A 21,902-nucleotide genomic window follows, 5' to 3' on the forward strand; every position below is an offset into this window, starting at 1 on the left:
GCACATACAAGTATCACACAGACAACGAGTATAAACTATCACATAAACCATTCCTTGGGCACTCGCCCTCTATCATTGGACCTCGTCCCGAATATCACACTAGCATACTGTGCTTAGGGCTAACCCCTGGGTCTTCTACTCATAACTACATGGGCCGGGATTGTGGCCGTAGACCCATTCATACAAAGGGAAACTCACCTGCACTGGCTGAACTGGCTGATGAACCCACTAGCTGCTGCCCGGCAATTCACAGAACTCCTACTCCACTCGCTCCCCGAGCTACCAATATCAAAGCAACACTGAGTCTAACTGACCCCCGAAAGACAACCAAGTCAACTCTGGTCAAAGTCAAAGTCCTGGTCAAAGTCAACCTTCCAGGTCAACCCAACTCGCCAAGTCACCCTATTGACTCGCCGAGTTCATATGTTCAGAGTCCTTCTATTCGCGACTCGACTCGCCGAGTCAGTCCATGACTCGCCGAGTCTACCAATTTCCGAGTCCTGACCTGACCAACTCACCGAGTCTCCATTCGACTCACTGATTCGAGTCTCAACTCGAAGGGTTTGGGGTTTCGCGACCTGACTCGCCGAGTCCAAGAACAGACTCGCCGAGTCCAATACATCCTTCAACAAACTCACCGAGTTGTTCTTCCAACTCGCCGAGTTCCTGCCCAACTTCATCTAACTCGCCGAGTCTACCCATGTGACTCGCCGAGTTGTTCCTAATCTTAATCCATTCAGTGGCTTTTCAAGCCATGCAGGGGCTCCAAACTGTATATCTATCCTTCCCAAGCCCATTCCTCACGTAAAGTTGCAAACTTTACGTGTAGAGAAGAAGATCTAGACTAAACACACCATAAACTAGGTTTTAAGACAAAGAGGTTTAACAACCAACCCAAAGACTGATGCTTTAAGACATACTGGACCATCCCAACACTAGATCTGAAGTGGCAACTACATTTCTAGGCCCCAAACTCGGATTGGGTCTCAAACAACCATAAAACCCCCAAATCTCATAACACAAAATAGATCTAGATGCAAAGGAGGGAGAAATAGCAGCTTATTACCTCCAAGATGGACACAAACTGAAGTAGATCCTGGATCCACACTTCCGCTTTGAAGCAACCTTCTTAATCCTCAAGCTCCTTTCCAAAGTTTCCTTCCTCCAAGCTATTTCTCTCAAATTATGGAAGCTCTAGGGTTTACTGGCTCTCTAGGATGATAAGGAAGTTGAGGAAGGGACATAACACCCTTTAAATAGGATACAATTCCCAGGATTAGGGTTTTCCTTGAACATACCAGACTCGCCAAGTCCCCTTGGCCGACTCATCGAGTCGGTCACTTACTCCTCGACCCGAATCCCGCTCCGACTCGCCGAGTTCCTCCTTGGACTCGCCGAGTTGACCCCTAAACTTAGGGTTTTCTTTCTTTTCTTGGCCTTTCTGACTTTGGGTGTTACACCTCAGCATCCTCTACTAGTTCCAAGCTCCAAAGCTCCATCAAATGCATCCTCAATCTGTCGTATTCTCAATCCTTGTTAATTTGCCCTGCAAAATCATAACAAAAGTGAGTAGTACGAGCATTCTACAAACATAATGAGAAACACACAATCTATAACAAAATAAGGGGAATAGTTAGCATTTTATAAGAAGATAGTGACTAACACAGGCTAATAGATGCATATAAAATGCATCTAACAAGTCCAAACTCTTTACCTTGTTAAATTTACTACCAAAAATTCATTTCACATAATCCAAAGAAATTGCATACTACGATTATGGCTCTTAACGTATTATAAGGACATCAACGACTACAAATAACCCAGGACAGCTTTTTTACGCTTGTCCTAAGGAGGTATGTGGGTTATCCTTTTATTACTTTTCTTTGAATTAATATTAATTTACACGATATATGTCATGTGTTTGATCTTAAATTCTCAGGGACCAGTATCTGAGTTTATCTATTGGGTTGACAAAGCAAAAGACAATAATTCGTTGATAATCAGTAACATATTTCGATCGAAGAAGAAACTTGAAATCCAAAATATGCACTTGAAGATAACGTTAATTTGAGTGGGATTTTCTTTTTTGGAATTTTTGTGTACAACTTGTAAGTTTTAATTTCATCAACTTAGTTTTCCATCTGTAACACTTATTAATCTTTCTAATATGTAATGTTTGCTTGTTTGTTAGTATTACAATGGTACTTGTAAATAATGTTCTTTCTATCTTTGTAACATGTAACAAATATTAGGGCAATAATAATACTTTTCATTACACACAACAGATAAATTACAAACATAATTAATTGAAATTACATTGGCAATAAAACTGCAATCAAAGGGTCTGTTATTTCCCATTCTGATGGGAGGGGAAGAGGGTGCACGGTTTGTGTCTGTAGGCAGTCTGAAACACATCAATCCGATAATATATTTGAACCATATCAAGTAATTCATAGATGTTTGAATGACGTTATGTTGCAATAGCATGACTGCACGTTATACCCGGAATGTGCCATTTCCTACATGAACATGTATGACGGTTCAGATCAACAACAAAAGTTTTTTTAAAATTAAAAACTCGATAAATGTTGTACATGAGCGAAGACGGGATCTCTGGCGGGATCTTTGTTGCTTGCCATCGAACAGACTTTTGCATCCTTTTATGAAGCAACATTTCAGTATACGGGGTGAGAACGATAGCCAAACCTCCTGAAAAGTAAATATGATCAAATAAGGTTCTGTAGAACTAATTAAACAAATTTAATAGTTCTCCTGGTATTTTTACATGCCATTAATATGCGTTCATCGAAATTCCGTTGAATGTAGGCACGAATTGCCTCGGTAAGCATTATTATCGGTACATTGCATTGATTTACCGGTAACACAAAAAAAATTGGGGAATATCAATGTTGACTACATTCCAACGAATGTTAGAGAAATAACTTCTTGCCCATTTCGCATGACCGATGTTGGCAAGCACTTCACGAGCATCGGGGGTGAGCCGACAGAAGTTTTCTTCAAAATCAGACACAATATATGAGTTGGATGTCATCCAGAAAAAAGATTGTAATGTTCTGCCATAGACGCCTCTTGTGCGCATATACTTGAACACACTTTTAAAAGTATACTCATTATAAGAATTAGGGAATACATTCTCTTTTCAAGAAATAACGACATCGTCCATATTTCTTATGAACGATACTTCCCTACCCTGTCTCAGAGCTTCTCTTAACCTCATAAGGAACCAGGCACAACAGTAGATATTATTTTCCATAGTCAGACCAAATGCTATAGGGAGGGTCAGGTTGTTTCATTAATAGCAACTGCTACAAACATTGTTTTTAGGTAGTCCCCTCTAAGAGGGACACTACCTATTAAGATCACAGGCAATAAGCAACCTATGAATGCATGGAGCTGTATTTTTTTTTGGAACGAAGACAAATTAATTTAGATCTAGAAACACTATCAATTTTAAAGAAGCAATAGGAAAAATGCAAAAAAAAAAACAAAAACAAATATACCACCCATCTAATAGCCACAAAACAAACTTTGAAACGATCCATCAAATTTGTTATGATGCGAGTGTAAGTACGCATGTTAGTTCGTATATGGTTGTGAAGGTAAACAAGCAGATTGTTAAAGCTTTCTTCGTGCTCACTCACAAGGAAACTCATTTTGAAGCAGTTTTATAAGAGATGATTACAAATTACTTGGTTGAAGTTAATGTTCTAAGCACACACACACACACACACACACACACACATATATATATATATATATAGCGAGAGAGAGAGAGAGAGAGAGAAAGAGAGAGAGAGAGAGAGAGAGAGAGAGAGAAAGAAAGATCACCACTGAACTCCTTTTGGAGCAACAAACCAACGAACCAGCTAACTCCCAACAAACCTTCTAACTCCTTCAATACCATTTATAATAAAATTTTAATCTATTTCTTATTTGTAATTAAGGGATCTTAATCCAATTTCAATCTTTTGTTTCTAATATTATGACAACCGTCAGTTTCCGGTCAAGTCAAAGTCAAATAAAGTCAACAAGTCAAATCGATCAACTCATTTAACCCTTATAAATTAGGGTTTACATCGTGCTTAGTATTGTACAACACACTATCTTAATGTAAAGTATCATTTTTTAGCCTTCACGTGTTCAGAAAATCTAAACCCTAATCAGGATAAGATATGGAACTACTCGATAAAAACATTAATACATACCCTTCGAGGGTGTATAACGCTCATAACAAGGCAAAACGGGGTTTACAAACCTCACATTTCGAAGTTAAACACTCGCAAAGGTCACAAACAAGGTCCCTCTCGATCTCTCTCGCTCTATCTCTCTCTATCTCAAATCTCTCACAAATCTCTCCAAGTATGTGAAATCTCTCCCAAATCTCTCCAAGTATGTGAAATCTCTCCTAAATCTCTCCAAGTATGTGAAATCTCTCCCAAACCTCTCTCAAAACTCCTTTCAACTTTTTAGAACCATTTGGGGCATCCCGACACTTAACTTGGTCAAAAATCACTTAAAACGGAGAAATTATTGGTAAAACAACCTTAAGGAACCGAAGCCTCTCTTAAGAAACTGAAGCCCCTAGAACCGAACCCTGCTGAACCGAAACATGTTGGACCGAAGTTGTATTGGACCGAACCCGAACCTTCCCCTTCGGACCGAACCTCCTTTCTGCCCATTTCGCCTTTGGGCTATTTTGCTTCTATTCACCTTCGGTCCATGACTGTTGGGGACCGAACCTTCGGCCCAATCCGAGAAGCTTCGCAGAATTCCATTTTTCACCCGGTTTTCGACCACGAATTCGTTTTAAGCTCGATTTTCGTGATTTTAACGCTGGATTTTCACCCACACTCATATTTTAACATATAAGACCCTAAATATTCATAATTTAAACACATTTGAGGGAAATCTTTGTCTAAGAATAATATCTAGTGGGTAAGATTTGGTGATAGAGTGTTGACTTTGACATAAAGTTATGACATAAGAAACCTCCCATACCCACTCCATGACAACCTCAGTCACCATTCACATCAGCTTTGTCCACTCATTGTACTTTTATCCTTCCCCCACAAGTTTCCTTGAGCCCACACACACAAAGAAACTTAACTACTCATTCTCCCTAGATCACCAACACTCCACCAAAAGCAAATACACTTTTATCTCTCCATTTCTCTCCAAGATTTCGAGATTCTCCATGGGTTTTGAGCTTTTCATCCTCCTTTGGTAAGTAAATTTCATCCCTCACTTGATTAACTTACACCCCTTCACTCAAATCATGAGTTCCTTACACAAACATCATCAAAATTGTTGTTAGATCTTCGACTCTTCAAGCATCTCCCAAGTGTTCTTGACTTGGAAACTTCTTTTCTTCACCATCTATCTCCTGAAATCAGTCAAGGTGAGTTCATACCCCCATATTTTCATGTTTTCTTCAAGTTTTAGGGGGGGGGGGAATACAAGTTAAAACACCAACAACTTAACTGAACTCAAACATCAGCTTTCAATAGAAAAGTTAATGTTCATTCACGGACTGTTTTGAACATCTTAAACTTTTTAGTTTTCAAAACTTTATTATATGTAAATATTTCAGGTTTATACCTTTAAAATGACTACTTGCACATATTCACACGATTTTTCTACAATTTATGGTGATTTTTACAAAACTGTCTATCACTGTAGCTACGAATTCGGACAAGTCTGTGAATATGAACGTTTTCACACAAGTTATAGACTTTTAAAAATCATAATAAAATTTATGGACAAACTAGACACAATTTCTAAACTCTCAGAGTTTACGGATTTAGTTTTCGACTTCGTATTATTTTTCTGTGATTTTTCTAAGACAGTGCAAAAATGTTAGAAACAAATCAACAGCTTATAACTTTCATCACACTTTGTAACATGTTGAGCAAAGTGTTAATATTTGAGGATTTCATATTTTACATGTGTTTCTTGTTGTGGTATAATTATATAACAGAAAATACTCACTGATTTGTAAGAATCCTCCATCATTACCAATAGTGCAAGACAAGGCATGATAAACCTAGTTATATTTTTGCTATACATTCGACTTACATAGAAAAGGGTTCTTTTACATTACAAACGTTTCGGATAAACCATGATATGTATAGTTTATGTTTCGTATACATTGCAAACATTTATGATAAACTATAGTAAGTATAGTTTACGTTTCATATACATTATAAACAAATATGTTAAACTATAATAGGTATAGTTTGTGTTTCATTTACATTTCAAACTCATTACCAAAGGTTTTCAGTTCATATAAATGAGGTGCGAATACAAAGTACCGGGTTTATACAAAAAGGGGTTTTCAGTTCAGTTTACGTAAATCTGTTAATTAATAAATTTGTGAGACATTCGCTTCACGTTATTTCCAAAGTAACGAAATCAAAAGTCCTGTAAATTCAGAGTCTCTTGTAGGGAGAGTGTGATAGTTGTGTATAGATCTATATTGGGTCTGACAAACCCACACCTGAGTTGCATGCAACAGCTAGACCGGCAGGTCTGGGGTGACAAGTGTCATTTAACTTTGTGACGCCCAAAGAACGTCGTATTACGACGCCGTCTGAGTCATAGTATAGTTATAATAACTCACATGGGGTATTAACAAAACATAAGATTTACGAGTTTTACTTCTAAATTAAACAATTTTATGTCGATTTAAACTTGCATAAATTACTTTAAGTATGAAAAAATACTTGTACATTTCGGTCTTGACTTTTAAGACTACAATGCATTTTATAAGGGAAATATTGGATTTTTCTTGAACAAACATCACTTTTACAAAGAAAAGGATTTTAGCATCACCTTCAAAAGCTTATGAACTCACCAAATTAATTGTTGACACTTTTTCGAAACTACTTGTAATCTCATGAATTCACTGAACCAGATAAACAAAAGCTTTTGAGGATGGGACGCTCAGACGTCAAACATTTCATTTTGTCATCATAATGTATTTGATTTTGAAATATGTGAACACATGCTACATTGTAACTTTTTCAATTATATTTATGATGGTTGTATTTACTTTGAGCACTATTATACTCGTTGTTATGATACTATACATTAAGTCCGCCACCCCCGGACGTTTCCGCCATACTTGGTTTGGGGGTGTGACAAATATTTTTACACAACGTCCATTAGTTAAATTCCAGTTCGAACAAAAAAGTTTTCACTATACATATGCATTAGATTGGTGCATATTTTTTTCACATGGTTTTTCATCGTCGCGTCATTTGTTCACGATTTTCTCAACGATTGATTCTAGCTTTGTTTTTCACATAAATTGATACATTCGATCTTATTGTTCATTCAATTTGCGTCGTTAATCGATTTGTTGTAGAACCAGAATAACATATTAATCAAGAAATTTGTTTCACGCTTTCTGCAATAATCATCAATTAATTCACCACTGATTTTTTTGACTTATCAAGTAAATCAATCGATTTTATCATAAATTCTCAATTTCCTATTGCTTAACCTGATTTCGTTTGTTTTTTTTATGTCAATTGATAATATATTTGTTTATCCGAAATTCTTATCTTGTTTTGTTAAAAATTAGGGCTTATGCCACATTAACATTGTATATTTGATTTTACTGTTAATATCAATTTATCAATAGCTTCCACGTGGTTTTAGTTTTTTTTGTTGTAGATTTTATGTCCAGGGCTCTAGGCACACCAACTGTTTGTTTCAATTTTTCTTGTTAATTTTCACTAAACATTTCATGTTTAAGAAAAGAGAAGTAGGTATCCGTTTTAGTTTCACTAATTTGGTAACTAAAAAGCTTCATAATATATGATCAATAGGTAGCTTCTTTGACAAGAACCACCTGCAATCAAGAAACCAAAATAGGTATAAAAAAAATCAACCATACTTTTAATGATTTTTTACTAACAATGAGTATGTTACTGCATCAAAAAAGTTCTTCTTCTTTTTTTTTCATATTGTTCTAACTTTTTATACTCGTAATAAGATAATGATAATTTGTATGTTGGTTTTAAGTTGGATTATATGGCTCAGGGATCTGAATTACCGAATTTCCCTCTCTTACCGATCAACAAAGGCACTTGTTGAAATGAAAAATTAGAGGGCATAGTTGAAATAACATCAGGTATGCAACATCATGTGTTTCGTTTTCTTGGTATTCAACATTTAACATCTTCTTGATATGCATCATTTACATTGGTTGTATTTTTGCAACATCATGTACTTCTTTTTGATCAATTTTAGAGTCCAACTAAATTAACCAGCAACTATTACTTTTAAATGTCATTTTCCATTGACTGTCTAAAATAAGAGCAATTGTTAGATGTCACACCTATGGTCCCTATAAGAATTTATATGAACAAAAATGGTCTCGGACTACTGATTTTATTTACCAAAAATTGTCCATGTTTGTAAATGTTTCTATTTTTCCATTATGGTTTGGTGTTTATGTATTTCAATCTATATATGTTTGCTGCAGGTTAGAGTTGTATGTAATATATCTTTCGTATTTTTCTATAGATGATGTGTTGATGAATAGAGTGTAATTAGAAACAGCATAAGACTTTCTTATTCTTATTCATATGCATTTGAATATGCATGTGTAATATACTTATTCTTATTCATATACCTATACTTATTCATATGCATATGCATATACTTATTCTTATGCATATGCATATGTATATACTTATTCTTATGCATATGCATATGCTTACTCATATGCATATGAATATGCATATGCCATGTACTTATTCTTATGCATATGTATATGTATATACATAAGCATAATCATATATATTTAATTGTCTTGTGCATATACTTATTCTTATGCATATGCATATACTTACATATATATATATATATATATATATACTTATTCTTATGCATATGCATATAGTTATTCATATACATATGCATATACTTATGAATATGCGTATATTTATTCTTATGCATATGTCATATTATACAATTGCATATGCTTATTCATGTGCATATTAATATGTGTATGTCATATACTTATTCTTATATGCATATACTTATTCATATGCATATACTAATGAATATGTATATTGAAACATCCCAAAAAATTTCAAGAAATTTAAACTTTTCAAAACAACTCATTTAATAACAAAAGTGTTTACAAAAACATAATTTCCAGAACATGATTTAAAATCACTACTAGAAAAACAGCCTTTTACGACGCTCATTGCGCGTCGTAAAAGGCTTAGACGACGCGCAAATGCGCGTCAAGGAAGGCCCTGTCATAAAGAGAGACGACGCGCATTTACGACGCTCATTTACGACGCGCAATTTCGATGCGCGTTTACGACACGCAATGCGTATCAAGGAAGGCCCTGTCATAAAGGAAGACGACACGCATTCGTGTGTCGTAACCTTACGACGCACGTATTAATGACACGCAATGCGTATCAAGAAAGCCCCTGTCAAGAAAGGCCATGTCATAAATGAAGATGACACACATTTTTGCGTATCGTAAATTTAAATGTTTAAAAAAAATTATATATTTATTAATTTTTAAATTAAATTTGCATTTAATTTCTCATAAAAGAAATAAAATACTTTTTTGATAGATTTACTAATTTTCAAATTAAATAACACATTAAAAGTCTCATAATACAAAATAAAATACCATAAACAATAAAGATAATTCATTGCACTAAGGACCATGTTAACAAAAGAATATAACATTATATACCATAAGTACCCTCAAGTAATCAATCTCTTACAATGTTACTAAAAATACCCTCAAGTAATCAATGTCTTACAAAGTTAAGAGACTTAGATACTCAGTTGGTATGTAATATGGCACTAAGAAGCCCAAAAATTGTTTGTGTTTTTCCTGTTCCTGGTGGATCCTACATGGACAAAAGGTAAGAATTAACATTTTCAAAGTACAATGCCTCAATAAGGAAATCAATGGTAAAAGGCAAATCCGAATAAGAACAAAATTTATACATATATACATGGAAGTATTGTAATACACAATAACAACAACAAATACCAAATTACCCTTCGCTTACCTTTTCTTATGGCCACCTCCAAAAGTGAGAATTTGATAAAAGATTTAGGTCACACATTCTCTCATCAAGCTCTGTATCCAAAAGTGAGAATTTGATAAAAGATTTAAACTCTGGTAATTTGTATTTCTTTAAATGGGATTTAAATTTAATCAACTCTAATCCCTTAGTTTACTAAATTGAGGTGAAAAGATCATTAAGTTTGACCCAACCATAATCACACCTGTACCTAACCTTCTGTGCTGTGGAAAAAGCTAATCCAACCAAACCTCTTTCTCAACTGCAGCCTTCAACTTAGCATCAACCTGAAACCAAACTCATTTTATACATTAACCAATTATAAAACACTTCATATCAATATCTGAAATTTTTAACTAATGACAAAAATAACCTTGTCAATGCAGCGATCAGCATCCAGGAGATAACATAAGTAGAGAGTTGTTTGTACACATCAGACTCCGTATACTAGTCAAAAATTAAATTTTCATTTTTTGATCAAGGGTAATGACAAAAATAGTGCTTTTGACTTTGAGATGAAAACCAACCCGTCTCACAAGACGACCATTACAGTGAAGGTAATTTGGGCATACTGTTCCTCTCTCAGATTCACCAACAACACACAAGTTTAAACTCCATGTTGTATAGTCGCATGTTTCATCATCACACGGAAATTTTACATCCAATTTCAGTAAAAAAAATTAAAAAATAAAAATCATAATATCATTGTTTGCATACCGTCATAATTCCTTTGTAGTATGTGGATATGAAGAATTCAATTCGTCTTTTTACCTGATTCCATTCCACCAACAATTTACTCACTTTATTTCTTTGATTTCCATGTATTATATACTATATATGTAGGAAAAACAAACCTGATTGGCTAAAGATGTTGGAGGGAGTTCCACTTGACACTTAGGGCAACAGAATTTCTGCCAAAAGGTAGTGGTGGTGTTATATCCACTGGAACCTGCAAAATACAAATCAAAATAAAATAAGGAGTAAATATAAGGGATAATTAAAGTTATATACTACTAAATAGTAGTAAATACATGATAAGTAATTTACCGGAACCATTTCTAGTTTTTTTAAAGCAAGTTTTAAAGGTTGTGTCATGACATAGTATTTTGTAAGAAGTTGTCGAGCAGCATCTTTGTCCCCTTTTCCTTGTGTTGTTAGTACAACCCTACTTAACCCCTCAACAACATCTTCAATCTATCATTTATCAAACCAGTAAAAAAAAGTCAAAGTAATTTTTCATCATCATCCATCCCAATGATAAAACAACCACACTACCTTATCAAAGTCAACAGAAAATGTTTCATCAGGATGTAAAACAAATGTCCCTATCATAAATAACCAGTTGAATTGTAGTGCTTGACCTTTTCTGATAATAAATTTTCAAAATAATAATTAAAAAAACATTTTTAATCAGATTATTATATAAATATATCGAGTGGAGTACCCATGAGCTTCCTCTAACCCATCTTTGTATTGAAGTTGTATTTCGTAGCACATAAAAAGTTAAGTAAAATAAATTAAACAATCTTTTTTTTATAAAAAAAGAAATTTGGTAATAAAAGCTTACGTAAACCCCAAAATCAGTTGGCCATGGTGTAGATTTCCAGATTGTTGCCGAGTCTGATTTTGCCAACTCCAATGGTTAGAATTGTGTGCCAAGAAGCCATTCGTATTGCTAGATTAATAAATAAAAATTAAGAACCCAAAATCCGTCAAAAAGGTATTTAAGCATTTTAAATTGTTTTTATATAAGATTCCATTAGAGAAAGGCAGTATAATTGAGGATGGCATACAAACACTGGTCCAGTAGAGAGTTCATTATTCCCATCAAACTAAAAATAGCATCAAAAGCATGAAACTTCAAGTCCAAAGTTAGATTAACCGCCACACTTTCCAAACAAACATTATCATGCACCTGAATCAAATACACAAAAAATAATATCAAAAGAATGCAACATGCAGCCAAAAACAGGGTGGCATAGATAATTAGATTGTTACCTATAGTAATGTCACATAATGACCCAAGAACTTAAGATATATATGACAATACTTACAGGTTTGATTCAAAAAGACACAAAGAGAAAAGGATAAGTACTCATCTGACGATTTTGAATCCTTTTCCCCACTTACTTCCTTTGACCCCATCCTTGATTCTTTTTACCATCTATTTTTTTCAACCAAATCCAATGCAATATGAGGCTGAGAAAGCCTCATTCATCAACTACCTACCTGCAATGCAATAAACAAGTCAAATAAATTTAACCAGACATCTGGATTGAAGCATAAAAATCCAACATGCATATGATCTGGTTATGATTCATATGTTTCTAAATATATTAATTCTCTGATTATGGTGGTTTAAAGAATGATCAAGGAAGAAAAAAATTAACTTTCAAATTGAGGGGTATAACAGTCAAAACCAAGAATGAAATTTTTCTACAATAATAAAATCAAACCTGGTTTGATAGAGGTACAGAGGTCTTGATGAGGCCGTAACCTTTATCCCTTACTGCCACCATGGATCACAAAACAGTGAAAGATGAGTGTATCAGATGGAGTGTCAGCATGGGTGAATGTTGATTCAAGCCCTAGAAATTACACCAAAGGGGTGGGGGAGAGGGAGGGGGAAATGATTTTCAATGTAACATAAAGGAGGTTGCTTCGAGCCCTAGAAATCACAAGACATCGAGAACATTGAAGAAGTTAAGGGGGTGTTTGAGAGTGATGTGTGTTCTTGTTCTGGATGTGTAGCAGAGATGGCATCATGCTTGAAGGTGGTTACAATCAGCATTGATTTTGGGTGGATGGTAGGTGAAGTGGGGATGTCGATCGACGTTTCAGAGTAAAATCAGAGATTGGAGAGCCCAAGAGGAGAGAATGAGAGCCCAAGAGTAAAATCACAAAAGTGTGGAGTGTGAATGAGTTTTTAGGGTTCAATGGTAGTGACGATGGCTTAGGGTTTGCAGATGGTGGTGTGAGGGTCTTCGGTTGCTTTACAAAGAGATATGAAGTCGAGACGAAAAGACGAGATTGACCCATCTGGTAATAAACGGACTCGGGAAGCTGAACAAAATGACCCGAGATTGACCCATCTAGTAACAACGCTATTGATGCCATTCCTTCCATTTTCGACTGTTCATCCTCCACTTCCTCTACTGCTACTTCTTCACCATCCTCTATTTTTTCTGTATGTTACATCAAAACGGAGGTAAAAAGGGTTTTTTTCGAGAGTGCTAGATTCAGATTCGCTTTCTATTCAAAATGTCCAATTTTTTGTTGGATACGGTCCAAATTTTTACATAGGAGCCACCAAATCATTCAAAACTAGAAAAAGATATGTGAAGAAACGAAAAAAATAAAAGCATTACCTAGGTATCTAACGCAGAAGTTTCAAAGGTGATGACGAGATGTAATCGGGAAGTTAATGGAGCAAAGTTACAGTTCTTTGTCTGTGTGTTTTTCGATTTATCTGTGGGGAATCTAAAACAAACGAGAATCAAGATTTGCATTCCTAATATTTAGACTTGAGAGTATAATGAGGGCTTTTTCTAACAATTTCAACATCGAGTGGGAGATATGGTGGTTCTAGTAGGTAGAAGTAAGTGAGGGAAGAAGTAGGCAGTAGTCAATGTCGGGAGGGGGAAGGAAGGAGCGTCCATAATTTGGGCAAGAGGGAAAGGAGAAAAAAAAGGAAGGCGGGATTTTTAATTTTTTTCAGAATTTCATTTCCCCCTACTGTTAAAGGATGGAACGCGCGTTCCATTAAAAATTATAAAGCGACATCCTTAGACGACGCGCATTTTATTATAGGTGCCCTCCATGTTTTTTTTTGTTAGACACTAATTTAAGGGCACGCAATAATGCGTGTCCTCTATTGTTAAATTTTTTGAAGAGATGACACTTTTTTAAAGTCACTCTCTTTTGCGTAACATAAATCAACGAGTGTCGTGGTTTGCGCGTCGTAAAAGGGTCTTTTTCTTGTAGTGAATCAGAGTCTCCCAAGATCCAAATTTTTGTAAACCAAGGATGTGTACGGTTATGCCTTCTCCTTGCCACGAGTCATTTGAAGAACCTAAAACCATAACAAATTGTAAGCACAAAACTTAGTGAGTTCCCCCAAAGTACCAACACACAACAAATAACATATACAACAAACAACATGCATACAGGGACTTCAGCATGACTGGAACACCCCACCAGCCTACAGTCCATCTGGTACGCCCGCAGAGCCTTCAGTCTGACTGGAACGCCCCATCGGCCTACATTCTATCTGATACGCTCACAGAACCTTCAGCATGACTGGTACGCCTCATCGTACCTTCAGCCTATCTAGAACGTTCTCTGGGCCTTCGACCTGACTCGTACGCCCTACTGGCCTTCAGCCTATCCGGGACTCCCTGGGTCTGTTGGCCTTCAGCACAAAGCAAGACCGCCTTAACCCAGCCCCACAAAACATGTCAACATATACATATCCAAAAACATATAAGCCCAGTAAATGATAATTATATATATCAATATAAACATTTTCGGGTTTGTTGGCTGACAGCACAAAGCAGTGTAGTCTCAACCCACCCATACTACGACACCATATACACAACTAAACATATAACCAGAACAAATAACAAGCAAATCTAACATATCACTAAGCATAGCATCATCCTAACTACCAGGATACCGAGATAACGGATCATAATAGCATAGCAACATCCTATCTACAAGGATACCGATCTATCAGATCAAAATAGCATAGCAACATGCATAACATGATATCATTCCAATGGGCTGGCATTGGTGCCTTAAACCCGTAAGTACAGTGAGGGAAAACCACCTCACACTGCTAAATCCTACAAAAGATCCCTAACTATTGGCTGAAAGCTCCCCAAACCGTCAACATCAAGACAACACCCCATCAACAGTTGATTCCACGAATAATCTCTGACTTCAGATCAGCTATAATCCATGTGCTATCAAATACCAGAATGGCAACTCATCAACATCTAGCCATTAGCACACACGTTGAGTCCAAATGAGGGTAAAAGACCTTTTTACTCTTCATCAAGCTTCGCCCAAAGCCAAGGCCCAACTAGATGACCAAATGCCCAAAATCCAAGAATAATATCTAAGGCCCAAATATGGCCCAATTTTCCAAATATGGCCCAATTTTGCAATTTGGGCCTAATTCCTTTCATGATCCTTTGCCCAAGAAAGCCCAACAAAATACCACAAACCAACAATAAAATCTAGATGGCCCAACATGGCCTAACACCGCCCAGACCAACCAAAGCCCAAAACACAACAAAGCCCAAGTCTACTGAGTACGTGGGGCGTACTCAGCCTGTATGCTCAGCGTACTTCTTGGGATGCTTGTATGTGCAGTATACATGCTTGTACGCCCAACGTACTCACCAACCCAAAGTCAACTTTCCAATTAAGCACTTATGTAACGCCCGTATCTCTAGGCTAGGCATTAATGATGATGTAACAGTCTAGGTTAACCTTTGTAACTCGTTTTGAAATAACAAGAATGTATTATTTGAGTATTATGTGTTTATTGCTTAATTGTGTGATTTAAATAAATTAAGGATAAAAATAAGAGTAAAATTGAAATATTAGATAATCCCAATATCTATACATGAAGTTGTAATGGTCGTTACGAGGATTCCGAAAATATAAACAAGGACGAAATCCGAGTTATAACGAAGAGGTTATGAGCTGTCGAAGTTTCGCGACAGAACCGATACGAAACTGCATGACGTAAATAGTGAATTTACGATAAAGCAATATTTAGCCTTAGTGATCTAAACGAAAGTCATAGAATAAGTTCAACCGAGAGCGTGCATAAGAAGAACGTCTAAATCTAACTTCGTATGACGAAGTTATGATTTTTCGAAGTTTCGACATAGCGGTATGTAGCCCAAAGTTCGAATATGAGATCGAGTGATTTCTAGCCAAAACAATCTAAACGAGAATCAAAGATCTCGTCGATGGTAATGCAACGATAAAAAGACAGACGAACATGGACGTCAGATAAAGGAGTTATGAATTTCTAACAGAGTTTTCCTGTCCCGGCCTACTAAAAATAATATAATAAAAGTTAAAATCAAAATTAGCTAACGGAGTCTAAACAAGAGTCGTAGAGTATAATCTCACCTATGCGTGGATATAAAGAACGTCGAAAATGGAGCTCGTATGTGAAATATCTGAATTTCTGAAGTTCGGGGCACGAACTTCAACCCATGTGTCAGAGCTCACAACGTGAGCACAGTGGCTCATGACGTGAGCAGGTGATAGACATCTTCCAAGGAAAGTGGCTTGATGACGAACGCCATGAAATCGAGCTCACGACGTGAGCATTAGTGGCTCACGATGAGAGCTTAGATTTTCATCCTCCTATAAATAAAAAGCAAGGCCAGCCGAGTTTTGTTGCTCAATTTCTTTCCTCTCACCCGTATTACCTCGATTTACCTGCAAGATATACCCCGAAGCCCCGGTATCATCCCGAGACCCAAAGCGAGTCCCGAAGCTCCGAAGATCCCAAGAAGAAAAGAGTTTCCGAGCTGAAGCTCTGCCCACGAGAAGCCCGGTGTGTGAAGAGATAACAGTTTCACTAAAGAATACCACTTTAAGAGTCGTAGTGTTGTCCGAGCTTCGTCTTATCAAGTGAGTGCATAGTCTCTTTCATATACACGATTTTAATACAAGTATTGATGAACGTATTAGATATATGATGTGAGTAAGTGTGTATTTGCTTTCTATAATACACATATATAAATTATACTCTATGAAATATTTGTTATGTGATTATATATTATTTGTTATGTGGTATGAGTATTAAATGAATATGTTATACAGGTTTTCAGCTGTATATAAACAAGTATATTTTATCTACAAATATGTTGGGTAGAACATGGGTGATGAAAATAGTGATGTGTGATGAAATAAAAATGATGAGAGGCCTCGATGTGATTGTGATCTAGTCATCCAGCAGAATATGGATGACGACCACAGATTTTTCTAGACAGTTTAGTGGAACGCTGACAGGCTCATAACCTGTAGGTGTAGTGAACTTGGGTGTTCATTTGTTGTATTCTATCCCCCTCATGGTTGCCTTAGGACATTCATTGCCGAGGAAACCCCTTTGCAGTAGTGTCCGTCCCGATGAAAATCCTAGATTAGGTCCCTTGTAATAGTTGTTGTCATAGGGACGTAAAGTGAGGATAACGGGAATGGGTAATCGGGTTATTGTTGGTTGGTGAAATTAAATATAATTATTTATTGTGGGTTGAAAACCCGATATGCTCACCAGGCTCCCAAGCCTTACCCACTCAGTTTCTTTGTATTACAGGTAGTGGCGCGAGAGCATAAGTTGGAGAACTTGTGAAGATGTTTTTGTTTATAGACCAATAGTTGTATATAACTGTGTAAGGTCTATGTTTTATTGTTTATGCTTTTGTGTCTGTATTGGAACATGACATCCCGAGTTTTGATATATAATGAAAATACATTTCTTTAAGAAATGCTTTGATAAACCTTATTTTATCATGTATTGTTTTGGGGACAAATTCCGCAACTCTTTTAAATCAATGGATTTACTCTTAAGTTATTTTAAAAGCGTAAATGAAACCGGTCTTTTCTGGCCTTGAATTTGGGATGTCACAACTTAATCCGTTAAGACTTGGATTCAAACTCAGATCTGACTTCCCCAAGGTGGTTAATCACATAAAGTTTCCAACTTTATGTGCCTGCATGCCTAAATGGGACTTTAGAGCTCAAAAGAGCTTAATACTAGACTTAATGCATGCATGGACCCATAACCACCATAAAGTTTGCACCTTTATGCCCAAGGAACCCATGAATCAACCATATCTACAATTACAAACTTTACAACGACTTAAACTCCCACTCATTAACCACAAGGATCAAAATGATCAAAATGATCAAAAATGAACCAAGAAGAAGATCTAAGAAATGAAAAGGAAAGGTTGGGACTTTATACCTCCCAAGCTACCAAAAGGAGGTGAAATTGTTGGATCTCAAAGGTTTCCTTCAAACAATAAGTCTTCAAGTCCCTCCTTCATCTTCTAGATCCACAAAATGAACACTAAATTCTCACCCAAGGCTCAAACACCCAACACTGGAGGCTAAGACTCAACTTTAGGGTTTATGGGGCCTTAGTGGTTGATAAGGAGGCCAGCCCTAAGAAATAAGGATGCTATGATAAAAAAAAAATTAGGGTTTAGACACCCCTAGTATGCCCACGTATGAGGCTGAACCTTCATGACCAAGATTGTTGACTATGCTAAGCGTAAGCTAAAGTACGCACATCGTAAATGCCCTCGCATGAGTACGCCCTACGTACTACCCATGTACACCCCGCGTACTAGGGTTTTTCCCAAAAACCCCAAATTCTTCTGAAGGCCATAACTTCTATATTCTGAGTCCATTTCCGACGAACTTTATATCCACAGAAAGGTGGTGAGAAGCCCTCCACTTCTAACAACCCATTAAGGCCTTGAAGTTCCCCAAACCAAACCCAAAATTCATAAAGGACCGAGATAACAAATTACAATTATGCCCTTGGGCTCCGCAACACCATCAACCACTCGGATCACTTAGACTTTAACCCCATCATCCAAAAAGGGTCAAATCCTTTCTTCCCCAAGCTCCCAAGCCTTAAGACAACTGATGATTGGGCTGCAGCCCTGAAATAATGAAGCGATTCGAAACCGGGTGTTACATATATACTTATTCTTATGCATATGCATATACATATGAATCTTCTTATTCATATGATTATGTTATATACAAATTCTTATGCATAGGCATATATGCTTATAAATGTATACATATGCATATGCATATGCATATTAATAGACATATATGTATATAAATATAATAATATATACATATGCATATCATGCATATGTATATATACGTGGATTTGTTTGTGCATATGATGTACACATATGCATATCACACATATACATATCATGCGTATGCATATGTATATGTGTATTAATATGCATAAGCATATACATATACTAATTTATATGCATATAGATCCATTGAGAACCAAATTGAGGGAGTGAACAATGAATTTTTTTTATCTACATTTAATTTCGGCACCAAATTTCATATTTGCGTTGAGTATGACATATTTAAGAGAATTACAAAAAATAATAAAAATAAAAAGATTGTGTGCATACGCATATGCACATGTTTTTTTAATATGCATATACACAGTATATATATATATATATATATATATATATATATATATATATATATATATATATATATATATATATATATATGAAAATGCTTTAGAAATGCCTTTTTCTGAAAAATTCTTTTTTCAAATATCATTTTTGAATTATATAGAAAATATTCGTTGAAAAAGGAAAACAATATTTTTATTTATTTATTTATTTATTTATTTTATTTAGTTTTTCCATCATACAATAGAGATTTCAAAAATAATATTTAAATATTGAAGTTTTCTAAAAAAAAGTACTTTATATATATATATATATATATATATATATATATATATATATATATATATATATATATATATATATATATATATATATAATCCCAGAGCATATGTTTCAACAACAACAAATACTTTCCAAAATTTGTTTTCTCATGTCCAAGCTTGTATTTTCAGACCTACTTAAGGTCTTTCTTCTATCTATAGACAACCTTAGAAACTCGGACGACTCACTTTGTGTAATGACGTCAAGATATGTTGTTGTACATCCTGTGATGATATGGGCAAATATGTAAATTTGCAAAGTATGCTTTTCAAAAAAATGCAAATTTTGCATGTCTTCTAGATTCAACATAATCTAGCAAGACATACTTGAACTATGTAAGCTTTACTATCCAAAATCTGAAAAGATATTACAACATCGTCTAGACTCTATTATTGTACATTAACCGCAATTCCAGTCAGTAACAAAATGTCACAAACAACCGTTAAAGACTAAATACTAGCAATTCTAGTAAAGTAATTAACATATAGAGTCGTAGATTTTAAGTATAATAAGCTAGGTTGCTAATTAAATCAATGATTATACTTTTGGTTTAAATACGAATCGTATGCTCAAGCCTCAAGAATGACTCATTCTAGACAATATTTCACCTTGATTAACCCTCACAATAACTAGCAAGCACATCATACACCATTTATCTACTTATCAATCCATACCAAAATTTTAAAACACAAAAGACCTCAAAAATCTTTTTCTCAATGTAACTTGTAGTTCACCTTTGGCTCAAATAGTATTGTTGAATCAACATATGTTCAGATACAATCACATTAACATACACATACACACATAAATGAATACAAAATTCTTAAATCTGTAAAATTCTCATGTTAATAAATAATTTTTAGATAACTTATTTACAAAAAGACTCATTTATTCTCATATACCTGCAATCCACATCATAACTACACCAAACTACCATTACATGACAAAAGATTATCATAGCGGTAAAATCGTCCACATGACATATGACCCAACAAAAAGTGATATTACAACCAGTTAAATGTATATTGAGATTATCAAATAATTACTAATCTATATCATAACAAGACCATAATAATACATCTTATTAACAAGTTACCAGAGTAAGTATGATGCATACATTCAAAGCTTCTACATTCAATGTATAAACGGAAAGATTTGAAAAAGAAAATGGTATTGTAATGTAAATGAAGTAACTCTTATCAACTTGATTAAACAATCAAATCTGAGATTACATATGTTCAATTCCATTTTTATTTTATATTTCAAATGCAAAATCAGTTAACGTTAGAGAACTTTTGTTACATATTTATTATTATAACTATGCATTTAACAGATGTATAGTTTTTATAGATTAAATTTTCATTTCAAATATGCTCCTGAATGATCTAATGCAAATTATACAACTATCATCAACTTGATTTACTTCAACTTGAGATTACATATGGTGAATTACGTATTGTGCAGTTCATTGTCATCCAGTGGCTCTGTTTTTTTTTTTCAACTGAAGCAACCTCCGATTTCTACATAAACCAACGAGATACACAAGAATCACAATCCATATTCAAAGATTTGTCATGAAATTTAGTCAATTTTCATTAAATGAGAAACAAATAGAGAAAAAAAAAAGCAATGCATAAGATTTTTTTTTTTAAGTTTACTTGAAATTAATACGGTTTCAATCTTTGTAATCAAACAATGATTAGTAATGTTTGTTGGTTTTTTCCTTTAATTGCAACTAATCAAAAGTTGAAACAATTTCCTAGTCTAACCTTAATCACAATTAAAACAATTATCGATTTGGTCGGTTCGATGGTTCGCTCTTTCAATGGAGTTTGTCATTAATCCCGCCAACAAAATAAAAATAAAAAATTGAGGTTATAATCCGGAGTATGAAGTCTAGAATAGGTACTCTGAAACGGAGACCACAACTCGAAAATGTTATGTTCAGAAACAAGTGGTCATTTTACCAAAAAGAATGTTAATTATTTTTGTTAAAATTGTCGTTTATAATTGTTAGATTATTCAATTTCTCTGACTTTTATTATATTTAACTTTTTAAGTATTTTATGAGTTTTTATTTAGAGTAATTACACAGATAGTCCCTATGATTTGGCATAATATTCATGTTTGGTTCAGTTATTTTATACATAAAAACATTGAATTCAACAATAAATAACACATAAAAATAAAATTATTATTTTTATCATTCAACACTTCATTTCATAAAATCCAACCAAACATCTTAAAAATTCAAATAATGTCAAGCATTAAA

This window comes from Lactuca serriola, chromosome 8 (assembly GCF_051521515.1).
Source record: "Lactuca serriola cultivar US96UC23 chromosome 8, Lser_US96UC23_V15, whole genome shotgun sequence".
Classification (NCBI taxonomy): domain Eukaryota; kingdom Viridiplantae; phylum Streptophyta; class Magnoliopsida; order Asterales; family Asteraceae; genus Lactuca; species Lactuca serriola.